Source organism: Amblyomma mixtum, chromosome 2, assembly GCF_055824585.1.
Source record: "Amblyomma mixtum isolate Tamu chromosome 2, ASM5582458v1, whole genome shotgun sequence".
Lineage (NCBI taxonomy): Eukaryota > Metazoa > Arthropoda > Arachnida > Ixodida > Ixodidae > Amblyomma > Amblyomma mixtum.
The window spans coordinates 142479948-142503693 of record NC_143013.1 but is presented as its reverse complement, the minus strand read 5'-3'; positions in this window follow the sequence as shown (position 1 = coordinate 142503693).

The following is a 23746-nucleotide window of genomic DNA, read 5'->3' as shown; positions in this document are numbered from 1 at the left end:
AACGTATAAAAAATTTAAAGCCCGCGGTGCAAATAATAATTGATTTACAGTTATGGTGTGAAACTCGGACATCAGGGCTTAGCGGGTGTAAACCACGGAAGGGACCCCTTTGGCTACTGCGATTCAACAAAACAAGTTACCGAAAAATTTCTTACTTTGCAGTGTTCGGAATTCTCCAGGAGCTTCTTTTTTTACTTTGCAACGGACAGATGGATTTTTGCGTTTGCAATAAAAGCGCCGCTCTCTGATGTTTACCGTGAGTTTTGTAACATTTCTCCTCGTTTCTGTCGGGGACATGAATGTATGGTTTAGTTTGGTTTGGTTTAATGGGGTTTAACTTCCCAAACCAACTCTGGCTATGAGGGACGCCGTAGTGAAGGGCTGTGGAAATCTCGAACACCTGCGGTTTTTTAATGTACACTGACATAGCACAGTACATGGGCCTCTAGAATTTCGCCTTCATCGAAATTCGGCCACCACGGCTGGGATCGAACACGCGTCCTTGGGGTCAGCAGCCGAGCGCCGTAACCACTGAGCCACCGCGGCGGGACAGGACATGAATGTGTTCCAGATGTTTGTGTGCCATGCCAGCATCTTATATGTTTAAAACTTGCGCAGCCTTTCCGGAAGTCGAGTGTGGACAAGCTGAAGCTAGGCTTTCCCCAGATCTGTAATGCCCTCTTCTATCGAGCTTATTGAAGCGTTTCAGCAACGCTCAGCGCAGAACCCAGCACATCTAAGTTCCCAGCTTGGGCGAGGAACAAAGCAGCTGGATTGCACCTGTTTTAAAACCAGCTGTCTATTTTAAAAGAAACCATAAACAGGAAGATAATCTGCCGTGCCTGCAACCTTGACCAAACGCGGTTGTGTACAGGCGACAAGAAATTTCCTTTCAACCATTAGCTTATGTAGCGCGGACATCTCTCGGCCAGGGAGAAAGCGGAGGCGGCTTTTGAGATTACGAATACGGTTTCTCAAGTAAAAATAGTTTAACACGCTGCATTGCTTCCAGCTTCGAGTGTGTGCCGCACGTGCTGCACGAGCAGAAGTGCGCGATTTGCAGTGTCGCTTCTTGCTGCTCACTGCCGATATTCACAGAAGGAGACCGGAAGAACGAAATGAATAAAAGCGCAAGGCCAGACGTCTATTTATTCTCACTGTTCCTTTGCTCCAGCTCCTCTTCACGACATCTGCATTGTCATTTCCGGGCTCGTTCCCAACACTCGTTCCCAACAATATCGATATAAAAATTCGTCTAATTGCCGCGTGAAATATTCATGTCAGACGTCCACAAGCTCATCAGTACAGGCGCATCAGCAATAAGACTAGCAGAACTTCCTCTAGAATGCTGCGGTGGCTCAGTGGTTATGGTGCTCGGCTGCTGACCCAAAAGACGCGGGTTCGATCCCGGCCGCGGCGGCTGGAATTTCTTTGGAGGAGAAATTCTAGAGGCCCGTGTACTGTGCGATGTCAGTGCACGTTAAAGAACCCCAGGTGGTCGAAATTTCCGGAGCCCTCCACTACGGCGTCTCTCATAGCCTTAGTTGCTTTGGGACGTTAAACCCCATAAACCAACCAACCATTACCTATCGTAACTCAATGGCCACCGCTTCCAAGCAGTGTGCCCTAGTGGTGCCAAAATCCAGTTGTTAAAAACGTGTTGCAGCGCAACCCCAACGCATTAAATAAAATTCGTCACGTGGCTATGAGCTTGGATATGGGTTTCACAGCACGTGTAAAAATTTGAGTGTGAAAGAAGGAATGGTTAGTGATAATTAAATGTACAAATTTGTACGCCTCGGCATCTTCACCGCACGCCTACTATACTTGCGCTTCTTCTTCCTTAGTCCGCACAGCTAAATGGAAATGCGTGAACAGCGATGCTGATAACACATAGTTCCCTGAGCAACTATCCTATTAAAAATGAACAGTATTTTTGTGCCTTAGTGAGGCGCGAGCGGACTATTTGTGTTTTGGTGTCAGTTGACACCGCTAGGACCAAAGGGTTAGGGGAATTTTTTGCGCGACTGCGGAAACGCACTTGCCATTAGAGAGGAGTGTCTTCGTGCAGTCAGGAAAACTACTGCGGTGCAATCTGTCTGGTCTGTGCCCTTTTTTGGGCAGTTTCTCTTTGTTAAGGATGGATCGCCAACACTGCCAGCAGCTCAGCAACGTGCTACCTAGAAGCTTCTTCAGACGTCTGCACATTTTACTGCGCCTTTATTGTTGACTCTGCGCCTTGTGAATGAGGATTTGATGAAATGGAGATCGCACGCACAAATATGTATTCAGCACAAGAAACGGGTGCAAGAAAAGTAAGCTGGCCATCAGGGATTATATATTTAAGTCCTTGTAGGAGAAAAGTAGGCAGAACATAGCCTAGGAAACAAAGACAATGTACTTTGACGTGATTTACTTTATTACCAACAGAACCTGCCTTAATTCATAAAGAAGCTTGCGAGACGACAATTCAGCGAATAATTGCACATTTCTAGCAGCAAACTGGGGGTCATACCTTTTTGGAGTGTATCCGGAAAGTTAATTACACATTTTGTACTTTAGAAAACAAGCCTTGGAAATTAATCAAGCCAGACTCAATGGCTAAGGATTATTTCATCTTGCTCGCATAGTTTAAGGGCCAACTTAGTATCATTAAGCTCATTTTGTACATTTCCCTGCCACTTTAAGTGTAGGTTAAATTCATCTAAACCCCAGAAGTCGAGCTCACAAGGAGACTATCTCTGGAGCGTCTTCGCACTCAACGGTGACCAGAAAGAGAGATTTCAGGAGTAGCGGCCCCCGTGCCCCGTCCTGAAAGCGCGAACTACATGGCTCATAATATAAAGGCCTACCATAGGCCTGTCATGATTGCGCGACATGTGCACGTGGGGTTTCGATCCTCTGCCGACACTGGTGAGAGATCGACAAAGAGGAAATTCCAGGAAGGTCATGCAGAAGGGTGTTCCGGTTGTCTTCCATTCACTGGATAAATGCAAAAAGGGGACCTAAATGGGAAGGAATAAAGAGAGGTATGGGGGGAAGAGCATTCATACCGGCTAAGAACATGCGTGCTGGAAAGTCGCAGTTTCCCGGACAAACCGGACGTCCTGGTAGGGTAGCGGGTAGACGTATTAGTTTGTACTAGAACGCTTTGTGGCTGAGATGCTGTTTTCATGAAAGCAATTGCTCCTGCAGCTAGCTTTGTGAACACATGCTTAGATAACACAGAACACAGGCGTTATACACCCCAGAAGTTAAACTTGTATGCAAATGACCCCGTGAAGCGTACTTATCATTTACGATATAAATATTTTAGCTCCTTTTGTGTCTCTCGCTACTACAGTCACCTTTGCCATTAGGAATGTTTTCATAATTGGCTAGTGCGACGTCAGCTTATCGGCTACAGCCTGTATTTTTATTTCATAAGGATGAATCTGAAGACAGAAGTGGCTATTTCCCCTCCGTCCTCATCCATACTCTGTTAAGCACGAACCCAGGACCCAAGCAAGCACGCACTGAGTCAGCAAAAAAAAAAAACAAAAAAAATATTTGCCTTCGGTATGTGATGAACACAACTAGAATAGGTGATCGTAATTTTCTGCTTTCCATCGAAATTTTTTCCTTAGAAGCAAAGTACGTCTCCATTAGGGCTCGCAGACGTACCGCGCGTAGACGTACATTTTTATTTTCGCGGCAGCAATGTTTTGAATTCTTGCTCACTTTCCTGCTTTATTTAACTAGAACCCTTCATTATCAATACTCTGCACTTGAGCACCGGTGCTGCAGGCCCCCACTAACTTTACTATTCATCGTTTATGAGCACCGAGGTCAATGATCCCTGAATATGCCTCCTTTACACATCCTCGATATTACATCGTCAGACGGTCACTGAGAAATTACGCATTCTTTGTTCGGCGCGTTAGTTTTTTTTCACATAAGTGCGGAGATCTTCACGATTGCATGCAATTTTCCCGGACCTGATATATCGCGTGAGGCTCTTATTCCTTCACTACAAAATAAAAACTATTCTTCTTGAGACTAACCCCAACTGCATTTACTAAAAATGTCATACCACTATTTCCTTCAATCTAGAACCTCAAGCACTCCGTACAAAACAAAAAATCGCTTCCTGAAAAGGTATTTTACAATGACGATTCTTCCGAACACACGCCATATGTCACTTTATAAAATATTAGGCTCCGCCGCTTTCTGCTCGTTATCTGCTAGTTATCAGCTAGTTCTGCTAGTATCTGAACTGCCTGCACTTCAGTCCCCTGCCATAGAAACACCCCAGTGAGCATTCACAGTGCGAGGTCACATGATAACAGATCGGTAAAAAATAATGAAAAGAGGGTGGGCCGTAACAGTCCGAGCAAGCCTTGTCCAATGGGATGAGTACCGATACTCAGCACCTGTGGCTAGCCGACTTGTGGAACCTTACTTTGTTGAACCTTGTTAGCAACAAACCTTTATGGCTTCTCAAGATAACAGATGGCTGAACGCATGAAGTTCCAAAAGAAACAATTTTTGGTAGGGATTATTTTCTGAGCAATAAATTGGACACAAAGAGCTAACTTACGCATTCTTCAAAAACTTTCTTCCAAGGCGATATTAAAGTTCGTAGGACAATAGCTCCGCCCCAAGGATATTTTCAGTGGTCCAGGGTCGTCTTTACCTCTAACTTCGCAGGCACAGACGCTTTTGTTTGTATTTATTTGTCTTATATTCTTCGTAATCTCTTTTTTTTTTTGCTACAAGAAACACAAGCCCTCCCTATAACCAAGTCGAATGAACGTTACTCAATGGTGATAGGGTAGCGCGTACGGCTCATGACCCATGAGGCGGCATTTCGAGCTCCGTTTCGGAAAACAAAGCTATAACTCTTTAGAAAATCGAATTCTTAGTAATTGGGCATGTAGCGGGTCTGTAGGTAGCTCTCTTATGCAGGGTGTAATAGCAGTGAAAGCCCCTAAGTTTTGCTTTACCGGTAAGTTTAGAAAGTTTGTGGTCTGTTGTAGTGAGGTTTGAACATTGAGAAGTGCTCGTAGAAGGTCTTCAGCAATCTGTTCCTCAGTGCGCTCAAGCAAAGCATGTAAATTTTAAGGCGGAAGCCTTTAATGCCTCATCGTTGTAAGCAGGAGCTGTCGACAGAAATGTCACGCTTTTCAGTTGGTCGAAACGGTCGTAACGTCACAGTGCGCGAATTTCAAACGAGGCCAATTCTACTTTGGCTACTAACCATGCAACCAATTAAAGGGATCGTATAGTGATGCTCCAGGTAAGTTTGAGTTTAGTTAATTGCTTACTTAACCAATTAGTTTAATTAACCTTCATAGTCAGACCAGATAAATAAATAAAACCGAGTAAGAAATTGGCTGAGCTTGGGAATCGAACCCCGGTCTCCGGAGTGCGAGTCGAGCACGCTACCACTACGCCATGCCAGTTTTTTTTTCTTTATTGCCTGTCTTTAGCTCATGACATTGCACAACAAAAATACGCATAACGCTATATACATACGACACTGTCGTGGTCAGCCAGCACGAGACTGGCTTCGTCAGCTTAAAATTCCCGCAACATGCACAACGGCTCTAGTCTTGAGAGCCACTCGGGAGGCTCCGCAGCTGCTTTTTGGATTGCAAGAAACCAGTCCATGCTTTCCCGAAAATAAATTCGGGCCGGTCGTGCGTCTTTGTCACAATGGTAGCCTGCCATTCTGGAGCGCCATATACAGTGGAGGCAAAGAGCATTATGAGATCAAAAGGTGCCCCATCCTCATTATCAGTGCTTAAATAGCGAATTCCGTGCGCGTCAAGTGGTAGCTCTTTCTTTATGGTCCTTTGTAACACGTCCCAAAAATTAACCCCTTCCCAGCAATGCAAAAAAAAACATGGTCTATTGTTCCAGGCTGTTTACAAATTAAGCAGTTCGAACTACGCCATGCCAGCTCGATGGTTTGGAATGAACAAAGGTGCGCCTAGTGAATACGGTGTCTTCGTTCACTCCCATCTTCCTCCCTTTCCGTTACGGCGAGGTTCAGGTGTGCCCCGAGATATGCGAGACAGATACATTTGCTTTCCTCAAAAACCAATTTACTGACGAGCAAGGCGCATTTGTCTGCGTTTCAGATTGGTCCAAATTGTCGTGATGTCACCACGCGCGAATTTTGAAGGGTGTCCACCGAAATATGTGAGACAGTTACTCCGCAACTTTCTTTCGTCAAATACAATTTTCGACTAGTGTCTACTGACATATGCGAGACAGTTAATGCGTAATTTCCTTTCCTCAAATACAATTTTCATTTTCTTCATTACAGCCCCTCTTTCTTCTTTCACTCCACTTCCTCCCTTCCTGTACAGTGCGGCTCAGGTGTCCACCGAGACGACAGAAAATTAATGCGCCATTTCCTTTCCTTAAAAAGCGTTGCGTTCAAAGGGCAAGGCATCGCGCCGAACGGGTGGTGGCGTTCAATGGACTCCGTGGCAGCGCTACAACACGCTGTCGCGTTCCACTCCTAAAGGCGAAGCTTAAGCGTCATTAACTGGCAGTTAATTAATGCATCAACAAAATGTGAAGTGAACAATCGCGTAGCAGAATGCAGCACTGAGGCTTTCGCCTTTCAGCACTTTAGCCGCTAAAGTTCCTCGTAATTTTTCTGCAGATGTTCTGGCTATTCTTTCTTTAGCATCTTCGTGCCCTCTTATATCTTTCCTTGTAGAGTGATATGATAGAAAGATATGAAGCGTGCCGAAGCATCTCAACTACCGGTGCTTCCAATGAAGTCGTGTTGACATGGAGCCGTGTAGCACTTTTCTCCATGGCACTGACCTCAGGGGAGGCGTGCTTACGCGCTCGGTGCCGCTAATGCATCCCGAAATGGCAAAGATAGAGTGAGTAACGACATATGGCCGTGTGGTCGGTCTTATCTTGCAATAACCAACGGAAAAAAAATTTCCTTCTCGGGACCACTTTCTCCGCTGCCATACGGTGCGTGCGGTATGCTTCAATGGACCTCATGCCTTCTTAGCGAGCCACTCAAGACTGATCGCTTCCTTCAGCGAGCACGCGGGGATTGAGTAGATAGTAAGTGAGTATACATTATGCGAGACGAAAGAGAAGTCGTCATTCCGAAGTACTCAGCAAACATCCTCGGCTTCTCCTGTCAGGAGTAGAGAAGAAAGGACGCTCCCAGTGGGCCGTAGTTCCTTCTTGTATTGCTAAGGGTGCTCCCACCGGACAGGTGAGGTAACTGCGCAAAGTCCTTCTTGAACGCCTATTGATCTGTCGGAAAACTGTTTTTTGTTTTGCACACCGGGTGGCATGGAAGCTTCACCACCAGTGAACTTAAATTTTCTCGTTTCCATAAAAATAGTGGGTAGGAGGGCGCCGGACATTGCCCTTGTGTCGACAAGAATCTCTCTGCTAGCCCGTACTTCGGAACTCAGCGAATCTATTAGATGAAGACGACGTATCTCGAGAGGAAAATACCAGCTATTCTCTTTGCTCAACTAACTTTCCTGATTTCGGCTTTCAAAAAAGAAATAACTGAAGAAAGCAGTGAAATGGGCATTCCACGCTCCTGTTATGAACCGACCTCCATCAAAAAAGAAAAAGCAGATGGCGTAATTCCATTCTGCGCACTGCTCTCACGCTCCCCTCACAGGGAGAGAGAGAGACAAGTTGTTTACTCACTGTTTCTAGAGTCTTGAGTCTTCATGGTTGGAGTCCCTAGTCCAGGGCTTCTACAGCGGCTGCGGCAGCTCGGCCCGTTCGACCAGTAAGAACTGATCTATGGATTCCTAAAAAAAGTTGCCTGTCACTGCTCCGGAGTGGCATTATGTAAAACTGCGACTGATGGATTGGGTTGGCATCCCGCTGAGGTGTGATGGAGTGTGGCTCTCTCTCCGCAGCTTGGGCACGCGGGGCTTTCAGTAGTGAGGCATATCTAGTTTAGGATAAACAGCGTGCTTTTTAACCGTTTACATATTTAAAAATTAAAAAAGAAAGGCTCTGATAGTATCGTGAATTCCGCCTTCACGGAATTTATACGGGCATAGCAGTCAGATTTATTTCACTAATTAGCCACATTTCTTTAACTATCATTTCAACTCTTAGCTTTACGCTGCATATTGCGCAATATTTAAGAACTTAAAGAATCAAAGCTAATGCAATTTGAAGCATGCCCCTAAGTGAAAAAGAAATTGAGATATTTGTGATTTAATTTTCAGCCTTGTCCGAATCGATTCAGGAAATGAACGCTCAGAGTGCACGGGAAATTCCGCCCATGATACTACATAAGAGATTGACGAAATGATGACGACAACCAAGGGCCCCAAGGCTAGCTTCGACTGCGCCAGGGAGGCGCTCGAGAATAGTGCATAGTCACTGCTTCCACGAGCAGCACGCGCTCTTTTTTGTTGTCAGTGACATTAAACTTGTGAGGCACGTTCCTGCCATCAGTGGCTTCAAAAAATCAGCGCGGTGACCACGCGCAAGATTTCCCTTTCCGCTCTGGTTCGGACAAGAAAGGGCCGGTGGCTTATAGGCTTGCGATTTATTATTTTTCACCGGAATATCCACTGCCCGCTGCCGATTGTAGATTCTATTAACAGAACGAGCGAGGCTGCTGCAATACTATACATATGAACTCTTAATGCGCGTTGGGATGGCAGGGCAGCTGCAGCCACGATACTCGTTGACCGAGAAGGTGCATATGGCTGTCGCCTGTGCAAAAACGAATGGCAATGTCCGAATCACCTCAAGACTCTACACCCTCGATAATCCTGGCCACCCGGTTCCGTCACATACAATGTTCGCTAAAATGCACAAACTGTCCCGGACCACAGGATCTATGCTTCATTCAAGGAAAGCAAAGGGAGTTATCCTGAGTAAAGAATTCGAGATAAATCTTCTCGCCTACGTTCGTGCATACCAGGTAGCCAGCATCCGCCAAACTGGCGAGGCCATTGAATCCTAGCGCTATTCACTGTGGAGAGTGCTCAAGGAGCACAGTTTTTATCCTCGCTGCATATCGCTGAATCAGGATCTCAGTGAAGACTGTTTTAAAAAGCGGTATGAATTAGCAACTGGGCGTTGATCAGATGTGACACTCAGTTTTTTTACGGAAGTTCTGTGCACGGACGAGTCCCACTTTTACCGTAATGGGAAAGTCGGTGCACACAACGTTCACTACTGACTACTGGTCTGATCTGAACCCGCACCTCCGGGAACACCACCACAAAGTACGGTGGTCAGTGGATGTCTGGTGTGGCGTTCACACAAATCGGGTAGTGGGGCTGTAATTTCTGGACGGAAATTTAACGGCAAAGTCATATAGAGCGAGGATTCCAAGTTGTACTGTCAACAATTTCATGTCCGAGATCCCGTTCAGCCAAGTCCACGGCTCGTTGTTTCAGCACGACGGGGCACCTGCGCACGTCTCGTCGCGTGCAAGGGATTGGCTCGACAGAAGCTTCCCTGGTTAGTGGATAGCTAGCGGTGGAATAATGTTCTGGCCACCTAGGTCACCTGACCTAACTCCGTTAGACTTCTTTCTTCGGGGCTGCGTCAAGAACGAAGTCCACGCAGCTGAACCCGAATACGTGGCAGACCTCAAACAAAGAATCATCAAGGTATGTGCGAATATACCCCAGCAGGTTGTGAAACGAGTGCTGCAGTCCATGAAGGAGAGATTCATGGCATACGTGGCAGTTGAAGGAAATCACTTTGAGCATTACTGATGCATAAAACCTAACCACCGAGATTCGACGGGGCCGCAGTCATCAGTTCACATCTTTTGAAATTACTTTGGATGAAAAATAATAAAGTACGATCAAACAACTTTCACACCGTTTCTTTCTTGCTCGAGCCACAGCGGAAAGGTAAATTTTGAGCGTTATCACCGCGCTGCTTTTTCGAAGCCGCTGAGGGCAGGAAACGTGCCTCCAAGTTCAACGCCAATGACGAAAAAAGAGCGCTTGCTGCTGACGGAAGTAGTGACTATGCGCTCTTCCCGAGCGCCTGCCTGCCGCTGTCGCAGCAATAGCCTTGGTGCCGTCGGCTGTCGTCATCATTTCGTCAATCTTTCATGTAGTATCATGGGCATGATTTCCGACGCACTCTGAGCGTTCATTTCCTGAATCGGATCCTAAAAGGCAGAAAATTCAATCGGAAATATCTCAAGAGCTGTGGCACTTAGGAACATGTTGCAGATTGTATTGCTTTCAATCATTACAGTCTACAAAATTGCGATTGCAATATGCCGCGTAAAGAAAAGAGTTCAAAGAATAACAGAATTTGGCTAATTAATTAATCAACTTTGACACCTATTTCCTTATTTTGTGTCCTGCGAGCCGAATGTACATACCGTGAAGGCGGAATTGACGATACTATCAGCGCCTTCTTTTTAAAAATCTGTAAACAGTTGAAAAAAAAAACACTCTCAATAAGCATAGATATCTCTTGGTTGGGAGCTGACAGCTGCTTATAAAGACTGCTCTATAGTTCGCTATAGGGTGGGGAATAGACATACATTAGTCCCTTAAAGTGCTCCGGTATATCACCGCACTTCTGGGTCGAACAACCTTCGCTAGGTTAGTATACCGTCGAGGGATGGTATCCGCTGGGTGGTCTCCGGCCAAGCAGGCGTGTCACAGTGCCTACATGATGAAATGTTTTCCTTCGCTTGAGCAGCCTTAGAACGCCGAGAGCTGTTATGCCAATTCTGCCTTGGAGGAAGTGCGGAAAGCTTGTCTGCGAGTCCGAGGTGATTAAGAGCGATTTTCCTCTACTGCTGCTTTCGCCTATTGTGAGAGCAATAACACTCTTTTCTGCTTGAGTAGAGGTACATTACCTTATGGTGACGCTGGCTAGCTCTTTGAGAGTGCAGTCGACTACCGTCGCCCCGCAATCGACTGTACGTGGTTCTATTGACCTCTGGAGCTGGCACTACTCTGACCGTGTCATTCGCCTTGAGGCTCCGTCTTGTGTTAGCTAAATCGAGCCAGTTGGGCTGTACTGTTTGAGAGGAATCTGAGCGTGTGTTCGATTCTGTGGTTGGGCTCCTGTCGCATTGCCAGGATCCTTGGTGTTGCTGCTTCAGGAATCTCCTGTCCGCGACGGTGAATATTGATGTCGAGGTTTTTATTGTCGTATCTAGGCCAGTAGATGCGTATAACTTCGACTTCCTTGGTGAGCAGAAGCTACCGCATTCCCTGGCGCACTAAGTAATGCAGGTCATGTATTCTTGGAGCTGGTTGGAAGCGAGGGATCTCCCCAGGGATCCCTCCCTTGAGCACATTGTGATATCGCCAGCGTACGTGGCATCGGTGAAGTCTTCGATACGGTAGAGATTTTTGGGGAGCCCTGATATCACTGTGTTCTAGGAAAAAGACATCACTGAGCCTTGCGGGGTGCTTTTATTCGACATTTCGAGCCCGTCTGCTGTCAGTTCTCCTACTCTGATAGCCGCTGATCTGTCTGTTACAAAGCCTCTAACGTAATTGTGGGTCTTCCTGCCGTGCCTAGTCTGCTTAGCCCCGTCTGGACTGCGCCATGACTGACGTAGCCAAAAGCGTCTTTCAGGTCTATTGCTAGGACGACACTCTCGCCAGACATAGCCTTGTTATTTAAGACGTCCTCTGTAAGTAGTAGGAGGATGTCTTGCGTCGACAGGTATGGTTGGATGCCAAAAATGGTTTTGTGCACAAGGTCGTTGATTTCCGGGTAGTTCGGAGGGCTGATTGTCATGAACCTCTCGTAGAGCTCCCCTAGACATGTTGCCAGGGAGATGGGTTGAGGTTCGCTGTGAGGACACTGCTGGTGTTCAACACAACATAAGCAGCCTAAAAAAAAGACAGCGAATGTTTGCAACCTTGGAACCATGCTGAAAACACGGATTTTTTTGGCAAAGACTTTTTACTGATTTTATATGCATGAACGACTGAACTGAGGCACACACATGATGACTCATTCAATGTTCTTTCTTTTTTTTCTGTCTAAAGACGATTTTGCTCGGGTCAGAACTTCCGGATAAATGCTATGTAGAAGAGGACGATAAGCGGGCAGTGCTGGAGAAAAGAGCGTTCGCGCTAGGGCATGTGCGGACCATAGAGTTTCTAAATGTTACATAGAGGTGAAGGTGGCGCCACCGTCAGTGCGAGTTTCTTAAAGGGAACTTCATCCATCGCTGGAACGCATGGAAGACAGCGTATCGTACTTGCCTGGGCCCCGAAACATAACTACTATGGCACAAATACAAATTTTCGCAAATTATAGGTTCCAAGGATGCGTTTATTTACTATAAATGTGTCCTGTAATAAAATATCCGTGCTAAAGATTGCAGTAAATAAGCATAAAAGCAGATAGGCGGAAACAAGGTAAGAATTGCCCATGGCGCGAAAGTGCTATCTGTTCATGCCGCCAGATATAACTAACCGCGAAGAATAATGTCTTGCGTTTTAGAGACAAAGTTTTCAGAGGAAACATTCTTTCAAAAAATTCTTACCGCTTAAAATAGTACACAAGAGAGGCTTCCGTTTTCGCCTTGAGAAAAACAGAAATGTTTCAATGGTGCAGTCTGTAATTGCGGGCTCGCATCCCTGTCCATGCATAGGCTATTGCTCGTGCCATGAGAAACTTGCCCGAGCCCTCGCTTTTCTATGAAAAACTTGTTGGCATGCACTAAGTGCCGGCTCTCGCCATGTCCTAGCGCCGCACTTAGAGATCTTCCCAGGAAACACATGAGCTAAGAAACGGAAACCTGTCTTACCACATGTAACTGTACCACATGTGGTGATGATGAAAACTGCGACATGCGGGTATTTGCGTTCATTAATTCCCGAAGTGGAATTCGCTCCTATATGCAAAGCGCGACCACAGCCAGTATTCGAAATGATGCAAACGCAATGCTCTGCGAGTGTGCTTAACATAAGTTGCGCTTGTCGAGGTGCTTCCGAGAACTACATGTATGAGCAGTGCGAACACCATCAGGAAAAGATGCAGATAGCACGAAGCGCTGAACTTGCAACTTTATGTGAGGAAACTGAAACACGCACTTATATACACACCAGATCAAACGCCCACTAGGTGGAATAATTAAGGTAACGTGGCAGTCAGAGCACGCGAACGGACTAGAAATCATACATTGTCCAGGACATCAAAAGATAGCAAGAGTAGAATCATTGCTTAAACCATACTAAACAATGAATTTGATAAAGTAAACCACAAACGGCATGTGTGGAAAATGCAAAAAAATAGGAATGAGGGCGCGCAAATGAGAAATAAAGCAAACAAACAAACAAACGAAAAGATGCAAAAAGCGAGTTGAGGGTGTGAATTTTCTAAAAACATGAAAAGGCAAGGAAACGGTGAAAAAATTTATGGTACGAAAGTTGAGCGCCAAGAATTAACACGGCTAGAGCAAGAAAGACCAACACGTCAAGTGTGCCTCTAAGAACCAGATGAAATCAAATAACAACGGAAAGTGATTTATTTTTCAGAAAGTGGGATGGATGGACGCACACAGCCTCCTCTAAGCTCTGCGAAATAGGCGGGTTCAACGATTTGCCGCGTCAATTGATTTTTATGTATCTTCAGGAGGCTTGCTTTCTTAAAATGAGACCCTCAAGAGAAATGTGCAGAGTGGTCAAAGCGGCATACTGCTACGTTCTCAATTCACAAAAAAATTTGTCCCTTCTTTAACCTGTCAATGCACAGGGAGCCAAGGCTTTTGCTGGACAAAGCCTGCTTGCTGTGTAATTGTCTCCAAGCGATGCGGCAAACGGGCTTCACACCTACCACGCACCAGCCACTGTCCTCAGCTCATTTCAAGCGCCTTCGAATGCTACGGATCTGAAATTAACTGGCGTGCATAGCCGGATAACTAAACCACCGCAAAGCGCACAAGACATTAGTGAAAACTGCAGTGATGAGAATGAAACCGAATAACCAAAATATCCAATACGTAGCACAGTCAACAAGCTATCAGATGTCAATCTGAAACCGCTGTCTTTCCGGCATGCCATGGGTGTCCATGGAGGACGAATTGAATAGCCGCCAGCTTTCCCCCTAGTTAATAATAAGAAACAGTATGCCGCGGACACGCAAGGGACGATTTTGCTCGAATCAGAGCCAGCCGATTACAGCTGTGCAGAAGACGACGATCAGCAGTTCTCGCTCTAGGATTTTATTTTGTTTTTATTTTTGTTTATTTTTCTTAAAAAAGTTTCTATTAATTTTTATTTTCCTGATTTTCAATAATTTATTTCACGATTTTATTATGTGCCTTTCAGTCAGTGCAAAATTCAACCATTGCATGCGTTGCATTCGAATTTGCATAAAAAGCCATTGTCCCGTCTTCCATCTCCCAGCTAACAGGTCCCCTGTCGTTGCGTCGTCCACTCTGTGAGCCTAAACCCTATTACTACTCCCTTTCCTCTGTAAATGCTCCTCTTTCCAGCAGTTCACCGCCTGTGTCTTGGCCACTCCCCCGTAGTGAGTATGTGCCATTTTATTTGAGGCCAACCAACAAACCAACCACGCACACGCAAGTGCCGGTTTTGCCGGGCTATGAATGTCCGGATTATAGCTTCGCTTTATTGAGGTGCCATTGTCACTGCTCTAACCGTCAAGGTTTTTCGCTGTAACCTTGAAAAGACAAATTGGATAAAGGGCCAATCTGTGTTGGCTCAGACTCTACAAAAACATTCAAAAGTAGCTAAGATCAATGCCAGTATCGATTCACGACAGGCTCATGTACATATGACGTAGGACACACTATTTTCATCAATTTCGTTTGGTTTGCAGCAATAGTAAATAATTAATGGAAACTGAAAACATCAGTTGTTTGCATTAATCGTTTACCGGTAATAGGCTTGCGCTTGTTTCGAGCTTTCCTCAAGAACTACACAACAATCAGGAAAGACCTGATAGAGAGAGGCGGCGCAGAGTCAGTTATCGTTTAGAATGAGTTCGTATATTCTGTAATAGACCTGCCAACATTTGCGAAACATGTATGAAATTAAAATTTCGATGTCGCAACCTTAAGTGTCCAGTACTATAGATTTAAGTAAAGATCCCTCCCGTGCAAGCCCTTCAATTTCTTAGATTAATAGGTCACGGGGAGTAATCACTCCAGTAATGACGCGGTGGCTCCGCGATTAGGAGATATGCGCCACTGCTGCGGCAGGTGGCTGCAGAGACAGTCACCGGAGGTGCTTGTGAGACCAATGATCTGCGGTGGAAGTAAGAAAAATGCGAGTGGAGGATAGGTGGCGCAAAACCAGAGGTGAAGTAATGTTAGGAATGCAGAATTAAAAATGTATTTAATGAAAATGGCGAATATATAAACCAATTTATAACAACGTTAAAGAAATATAAAGGAAAGAAATGAAAGGACGAAAAAACTACAGATAATGTTTACTACATTCGAATCGGAGCGAAAGCACGGATTTGTGCTACGTAGAAGACGGCGGTGAGCAGGCAGAGTCATCAATTCATCGCTCTTCGGGAGCTCCCGGAAGGCTCATTCCTCGACAGATAGTTTTCGAAGGGCTACCTCTCGACCAATGATCTGATGCACAGTGCTGCTGTGGGCTGTTGGCTGTTGCATTCAATGTATTTTAACGAATAATGTTATTACTACCTGATATGGAGGGCAGGTTCCCACCTACCCATTATGGAAGCTAGGCCACGTGCTTTTTCCTGAGAAGGACGGACGGACGGATTGACGGATGGATGCCAGCTTTTCTCTTGAGCGGGACCTCTAATGCTTTCGCATTAGAAAAAATGTGGTGAAGAGTCGCACGAACATTAGTGTGCTCCAAATGGTCCTGGAAACGTGCTGTTCAAGCTCCTACCATCCTGGCGTGGTGGTAAAGCGGTCAAGCGTTGCCCTGCTGCCATGAGATGCAGGCGTTCCCCGCTGGTACGGCTTATGCGACCCAGGTGCTCTTCCCGAGCAGCCTCTCGCGGCCAATGATCATGTTGAGGTCGATGTGAAGGTCGTCTAGGAGGCACTGTGGCCACGTTTATTTGAAGTCTGCCTAAAATTAGCGGTAGACCAGCTGCGGCAGCGTCCGGCCGAGGCCGAGGTCCAGAGCTTTCTCCTTTGCTCGAGCCATTGTTCTCCAGCGCGTGCTGGCCACTCTTATTCCTCTTCGGTATTTTTCCACTGTGTGCCATGCGGGTCGGTACAGGGCTAGCCCCCTAAAGGATTAGTCCGAAATGAAAAACAAGTATGGGCATCAGTGATGCTCAAAGGGGTTGTCACAAACCACTGCCTAATGCGTGAAAGGAACCGTGCAGAGGGTCCGGGGTCCGAAGGACTGACTCAGGCGGGTGATCCTGGCTGAGGCGGAGCGGTCGAACTTTGGGAGGGCGGCGAGGGAAGCGTAGTGGCAAGTGAGGCATGTGGAAGGCCCGCTTGTGGGCCCAGCGTCGGAGGTCGTGGGCAGCAATAAACAGCTGGCGCATTATGGACGGCGCAGCAGAGGGAACGAGGCGTAGATGCGGGTGGTGAGAATCACGCAACTGTTGTCGGGCGGAGCTGCTCGGTACCAAGGTGGGTGGCCACAGGAGGCGCAGTGAGGTGCGAGGCGAAGGAATGACCGTGGTGGACTGCAAGTGGCTGCTGGGATACGCTCACAGCCAGCCGTTCACTGATGGGCGTGAACGTGACGAACGGCCGAACGAGTGGCGCCCTTACCACAGGCGCCGATCCGTTCACGAAGGGGAACGCCGGAGAGGTAGCGGCAATCGAAGGCGCCCTCGGCACCGTGGCAGCAAAGGGGGCACATCAGCTGGCCTGGCCAGCCTAGGAATCCCTCAAGATGGCGTTTGATGAATCTGCAGCGTGGGTGGAAACTGAAGTTGCTGCGGGCGAGAGGGTGTGCCCGGTGTACTCGGGGCTCACTTGCGTTGGGTGGTGGCCGAGCCAGTGTTGTGAGGCTTCTATGAAGATGCTAATACCAGCGGGAAGCAAGAAGGGCCCACAGCAGTAGCCGGGATGGGCATGAGGACAGGCGCTGGCACCGTTTCAGGGTCGGTTTCAGAAAAGGTAGGGCTGGCGACAATTTCAAGGCTTGGGGTTGCTGTTAGCGGTTTGGCCGTTGTATCCTGCTTGGTGGGACGCGCAGTGTGGTGCGCACTTTTGGAGGGGCTGGGGTGGTGGCTTGTCGGATTGGTCTTTGCAGAGCAGGTGAGTCGACAGAGCAGGCGGAGCAGCGCAGGGATAGCAGATGAGTCGACGCAGAAGGGCGGGCGTGAGGATATCGCAGAGGACTGCGTGTTTGAACAGCTGGATAGTGACGCCCTTCATATACAGCGCAGCCTAGAACTGGGCTAACCACCCGCCAACGCCATGAGGCCGGAACGCTGGAAGCGGTGAGTCGAAGCTTGGGTCCTGCCAGTACGCCATCCTGAGACGCCGCAGGTGAAGAAGGGGTAGTTCTCCGGGTCACCACGATTAGGAGGGCGATGTGGAGGTCGCCCTGGAGGCGACGGTGGCCGTGTTTATTTGAAGGCTGCCTGAGATGACCGGCAGAGCAGCGGCGGCAGCGTCCAACCTAGGCAGATGTCCAGACCGTTCACCTATGCGCGTGCCAACGCTCTCCAGCGCGTGCTGGCCACTCTTCTTCCTCTTCAGCATTTTTCCACTGTCGGACGCGCGGGTTGCTACGATCATTTTAACTGCTACGTGTCATGAGCGGCAGTTTGCTCGCAATCCGATGGGTAGGTTGTGATGACGGGTCAAGGTCACATGACCTAGGTGTCACGCCTGCCACCAAGGCTGCATACCTAGGTTGTTTCTCTGGTGATATTTTGTTGATTTTTCGTTCTCGGTCAACGACGATTACGTCTCCGGCTTTTCTGCGGCCCGGGCTCCTTAATGACATTGCGTTCATGGAGAGACCAACAGTGCGGCGGATGTGGGCGTTTGCTTCTGCTCTGGATGTACACACTTCCCTATCTAGACTTGCACATATGTACAAGTGTACATGTGCGCACTTGTCAATGCTCTCCACGGACACATTTCGCCTCATTCCAATCTTGTGGGACCGGGCCACGCTTCCTTTGCTGGAAATGAGCGCTCTCACGAGCTCGCCGTGACCAGACAAGCCGGGCACCAGAAAGATAAGACATCTGAGCGGCGATGTACCGACGAAGAGGGCAATCTAAAAACACCACGCACTGAACTTTAATAAAAGCTCTCGTATTTAAACACTACAGACATCCAGAACAACTCTTCCCAACGCAAATTCCTCAGCAAACCAGACGCTATAGCCTGACACCAGCTCCAAGCACGCACTTTGGGAAACCTCTATCACAAATATATATAATATTCTGGATGCTGCAATACATGCATCACCCCTATACTCACATTCCTTCACTCGGTTAGGAATTGCTCCGATCCACCGGGGCCTCAATCCCCCATCGCCTACACTCCATTCTCCTCTTGAGAGGCTACTCTGTCCAGCACAGACCCGTAAGAGCATCAACTGCCGATCGAGGGGGTACGCAGTACAGCGACAGCCAGTGGAGTCTTGGACTGAGGACATCAGCCGAAGTGGATGGCGACTAACTGCCATTGGTCAAGTAAAAGAGGTTCCTTCTCCTCCTTCATACCTATTTCTCTCCTATGAAAGAGAAAAAATGCACGCGCCTTTACTTTCGAATTTATGAAAGGGGAAGAAATTCACGGTCTGTTTTTTTTCAAATTTTACTTGAAATAATGTCGCTTTAAGGTCACGCACTCTTCTTACCATTCCTTTAGAGGGAAAAGCCACATGCCGCTCTACTCATGACTACACCGTATTTTCTTTTCGCGGGGTTTAACTTCTCAAAGCGACTCGCGGTATGACGGACACCAGAGTGAATGGCTAGGGCTAATTTCGAGCACCTGTGGTTTTTAGCATACACTGATATCGCGCACTACACCGTCCTGTATCATTTCGCCCCATTGAAAGGTGGCCGCCGCGGCCGGGATTGAACCAGTACTCGTACGGGTCACCAGCCAAGCGCCATAACCATTGAGCCACCATGGCGGCTTGACATCATTTTGGAAATCTGAGTACGTTTCATAGCTGTAAATTCTTTTTTTCTTTTATTTTATATACGCAGCATACGGTAGAGAGAGCGGCTTGCTTCGAGCAGTACAGGAGAGGTCGACGAACTTGCGACGCGCAGCTCTGTAACCAGTTCAGGAACAAACAAAGTGGGCTGCCAAGAACGTTCTCACACGCGTGCTTCACAGCACATCACTACAGTTTTTTCAGCCTCGATTCGTTCGGTTTAAGAAGTATTTCTGAAGCCGAACCAAATTGTTGGGCAGGGACCTTTCCCACGAACATTGCTAGTCGGCAAGTGCATTTGATTTACAAGTTAGTGAGTTCATTTTTGTGGAAGGCGCTGGTCATTGTGATAAAATGGCGAAACCATCGTTTTACCACCCACCATATGTTTCATTTTTCATAAAGTTACGCAAGTAAGGAGTCCACCAAATTTAACCATCGACGCCAGTTCGCGTTTGTGGGGCTTCCAAAAAGAAGCAAGCCCTTTTCAGGCACACAGACAACAAATGTCGCGAAACCTTCTGCGAACATTTCCCTCAGCACATTTTGGCCGCTTGCCAGTCATAGCGTTTGCCTGTCAGCAGAGATGCTTAACGCTGCATATCACACCCAATTTTCTTCGAAGACGTTTGGTTGAAGGTAAGTGTATTCGATTTTCATTAATCCGTATTGCTGCCTGAACAATGACCTGAATGAAAAAAAAACACATTACTAAATACTTTTGATTGTTTCGTTAAATGAAACTTACATCGATGTTCTAATTAATCAGAAGGATTAACAGCAAAGCTCTTTTCTGTGAACTTTTTCTTAGCTCTTGTCGATAATTTTTCGCAAGTTCACTCTCAGGTGCGAGTCTTCTAAAAGGCTAGAATAAAAGCACAAAAATATCTGGTGTTCTCGGCTTGCAATCTACGTTATCCAGTGGTATACTACGGGAGTTTGGCAAGAAAATTGCAGAAATTTCATGAATGCTTCAGATGAGCTGCTGTCTTTACCTGTACACACTCGGGGTCTAACGAGGACTATGCCTTGACAAACAGAATTCTGAGGAATGTTATTTGTCTGAATTGCAATGACTAGTCATCTATGAATGCGCAAAAATTTCGTCTTAAAATAGGGCCAGGTAAGCAAAGGTGAACTCTGGGGAGCAGATTGCGCGCATTTTTATTAGGAACACCGCCGGAGAAGTTTTAGCGTATAGTAATATGCTTGACTTGAAGAGTAGGTGATATACCGATGAATGTGAAAGATTGCTAGGCCGACGTCTACACAGGCGTACACGTAGCTTCTGGAAGTGAAAAAACATTGAAATTCTGTGAATCACCGCGGAAAATTAAATCGGGAAAAATAAAGGATTACAAGAAAACAGGTGTCTTGCGAACAAGGGGAAGACAGGGGCGAAGAACTCAAGGGAAACCATAACGCGATGATTACAATTGATACCGCCTAACTGCACAATAAAAAAAAAGCTAAAGTATTCTACTCGCTTTACGGTATTGTATCGCTCTCAATGACCCTAAGCTCGGTGGTTCGGTTTGATTTATGCATGTCTCGATTGAATCAGGACATTTAAGTGATGCAGTGTTGTCTACATTTCTCTGTTGCTCATCGTCTGTAGCCGCGTGGAACAAAATCGAATATTTCGTGACGCAGATAAAAACGGCGGGACACTACAGTGCTCTAATCATAAACTTTGTACACTAACCTGCAGCTGCAGGACGGAAAAATCTGCGACGTTTAATTTGCGCCACCGGCATTGATAGTATACTTTTGTGCATTATTACCAAAGAAAAAGTGAGAGAATTCTCGCCGGCAATTGCAATGAATTCGATTCGACCTCTGTAATTTCTGTAGTGACTACATGTGTACTAAAACTATCAAGTTTTAGCTTACTAAGGATAGGACGCAGCCGCATCATGGCTTTGGGGCAAAAGCCGGCCTCGAAGTTATCGATGCAGGCTTTATAGGCGTACAATAATCCCGCACCGAAGAGGTCTTTTGCAATGGTGGTGGCATGCAATAACACCATTATGATCTTTGACTTCACCGAACTTTTAGAAACCAAAAGCTTTCCAGTTTTTCTGAAACACTGCTCTTCTACAGCTTTCAGCTTTCATAGCGCGCGTGTGGCCTCGAGGCATTGAACCATAGGCACCTCACCAACTGCTTGTTTTACATGGTCACGCTTGCTACGCCAGCAAAATATAATAAAAATAAATAGACCTCCTTATCTCTCTTCTTATAAAATACCACATCAAGGCACCTATTATTAATAAAAAGGCGCTTCTTTTGCGAAAATTAGCCCCCAAGGCAAGAAACCTACACACCGGATCATCGTGTTTATGCTAATCATGTACAATGAAAAACGACGCAGTGCTACTTCTTACGTCGCGCTTCCACTGCAGGCAGTAATTTGCGTCAAGTTCTTGGCGAAACTTTGATTTCATATTTATTCTCGTAATGATTCCCAATGGGGATTAAATGGGACGCTTGGATATAGCATGTGGATATAGCTTCGTTGATATAGCATCCAGGGCGCGAGGTGGAATCGCAGCTTGGCAGTTGTTATCTCACTGAGGAAAAATCAAAACGCTCCCTCGTTCGGTATGTTTCCAGTGCACGTTAAACATAAGAGGGTAGTCGAAATTTATCCAGGGCCTACCTCGACAAACTGTCTCACCCCATCCCACTCACTCGTGGCACTCCACAAGGTTGCGTCCTCTCTCCCATTCTCTTTAACTTAGGCATGGTCCCGCTCGCCTGGGCCTTAGCCGATATTCCCGACCTTCATTTCGTCTTCTATGCAGACGATCTCACCTTGTGGGTCACCACTGGCTCACCGGGAGGGGTCCAAACCAAACTCCAACTTGCACTTAACACCATTTCCTCACACCTCGCCCAAGCGGGCCTGCAACCCGCTTCGGAGAAATCTGAACTTCTACTCATAACACGCAGTAGATATCAACGGACGATGAACCCCTCCATCCCCATCACCCTTGCCGGACAGCGCATCCCCCGCGTCGATCTCCTCGCATCCTGGGTATGCCGCTCAACTCCAACCCTTTCACCTCTGCCATCAATCAGTCCATACGCACATGGCACTCAGTAACACACTTACGGCGCCGCGTAGCTTTAAAACATGCCGGCCTCTCCGATACACACGCCAGCCACCTTGCTCAACCGCTGACTCTGAACAAATTCCGGTACCACATAACTTACGGCCCACTTACAAGTACACAACAAGACAAACTAACCCGGGCCATGAATACACTATATAAAGCAACACTAGGACTCCCCCCTCAGGCTTCTACAGACACCCTGTACAGAACAGGCCTCTTCCACCCTCTTCAAGGCCTCCATAACATGCGCCGGGAGAGACAAATCATGCGCCTGTCCAGTACACCAGCTGGGCGGTGGATACTATCCCAGACTCCCTACTCACACATCTCGTTCCCTGACCCACCGCAGCATCCGATCTACCCCCCTAACCTCCGCCTCACACGCATTCCACGCAACATATCCGCACACACACACGTAGGCCGCCGCCAAGCATACGCATTCAACCACAAGCCACCTTTGGACGTTGCGGCGGTGGCCTACACAGACGCTCGTCTCACGGAAACTGCGGGCTCCACAGCAGCCTTCTTCCTCCACCTTTCCCTCTCTACAACCAGCCTTCACACAACCGGTCCATACACCTCCCCACCGTCCACGCTCGCCCTAGAAATACACGGCATCGCCGATGCCATCACAAACTTTGTCACCCTACCCCCCGCCCCCCAATACGTTGTTTATGCAGACTCGCAGGCAGCTCTGCGTGCCTCCCTTTACCTATCCTCCCTTTACCTATCCGAAAAGCCTTAGATGCCGCCCTCTTAGCATTAAGCCCACGACCGGTGACCCTTCGGTGGATCCCTGGTCACATGGGCATCCCCGGCAGTGAGCTGGCTCAGCAACTTGCCTGCGAAACTATACAACGGGCGCCGGGGATCCCAGGGACGAGCTCACCGACGGAGCAGGCGGTCAGGGCTTACAAACGCACTGTCGACGAATACTACGCGCAGCAAAAATTGGGCTTAGCTGATTCACCACCACCACACCCATCCTTATCGATCCGTGAAGCTCGCATTCTTCGCCGAATACAATTTAATCTCCTACATACATCAGCCAAACTTTAATAAATATCGGTACACTTCCACACCTCAGTGCCCAAACCGTCCACACACATACGAGGTGTGTTAGAAAAGTATCCGACCTTTGGCCGTTGAAAAAAATCTTACATAACTGGAGCGTTCCAAACATAATCACCTTCAAAGTAGTCTATTTGGGACTGCACACACTTCTCCCAGTGGTGCTGCCATTGTGGGAAGTATTCCGAAAAGGCTCCTTTCGGAATGCAGTTTAGCTCAGCTGTCGTTGCAGCCATAATGTTCTTCCTTTTCTGAAATCGCGCTCCTTTCAGGCCTCTTGATTTTGGGAACCAGACAGAAATCGCAGGGGTCATATCAGGAGAGTAAGGAGTCTGTTGAACTACAGTAGTCTGGTTTTTCGCCAAAAAAGTCTGAATCAAGTGCGAGGAATGTGCAGGAGCATTGTCGTGATGGGTGCGCCACTTTCCTGTTGACCTCACCTACGGCTTCTTGCGCCGCACAGCCTCACGTAGGCAACGGAGGACATCC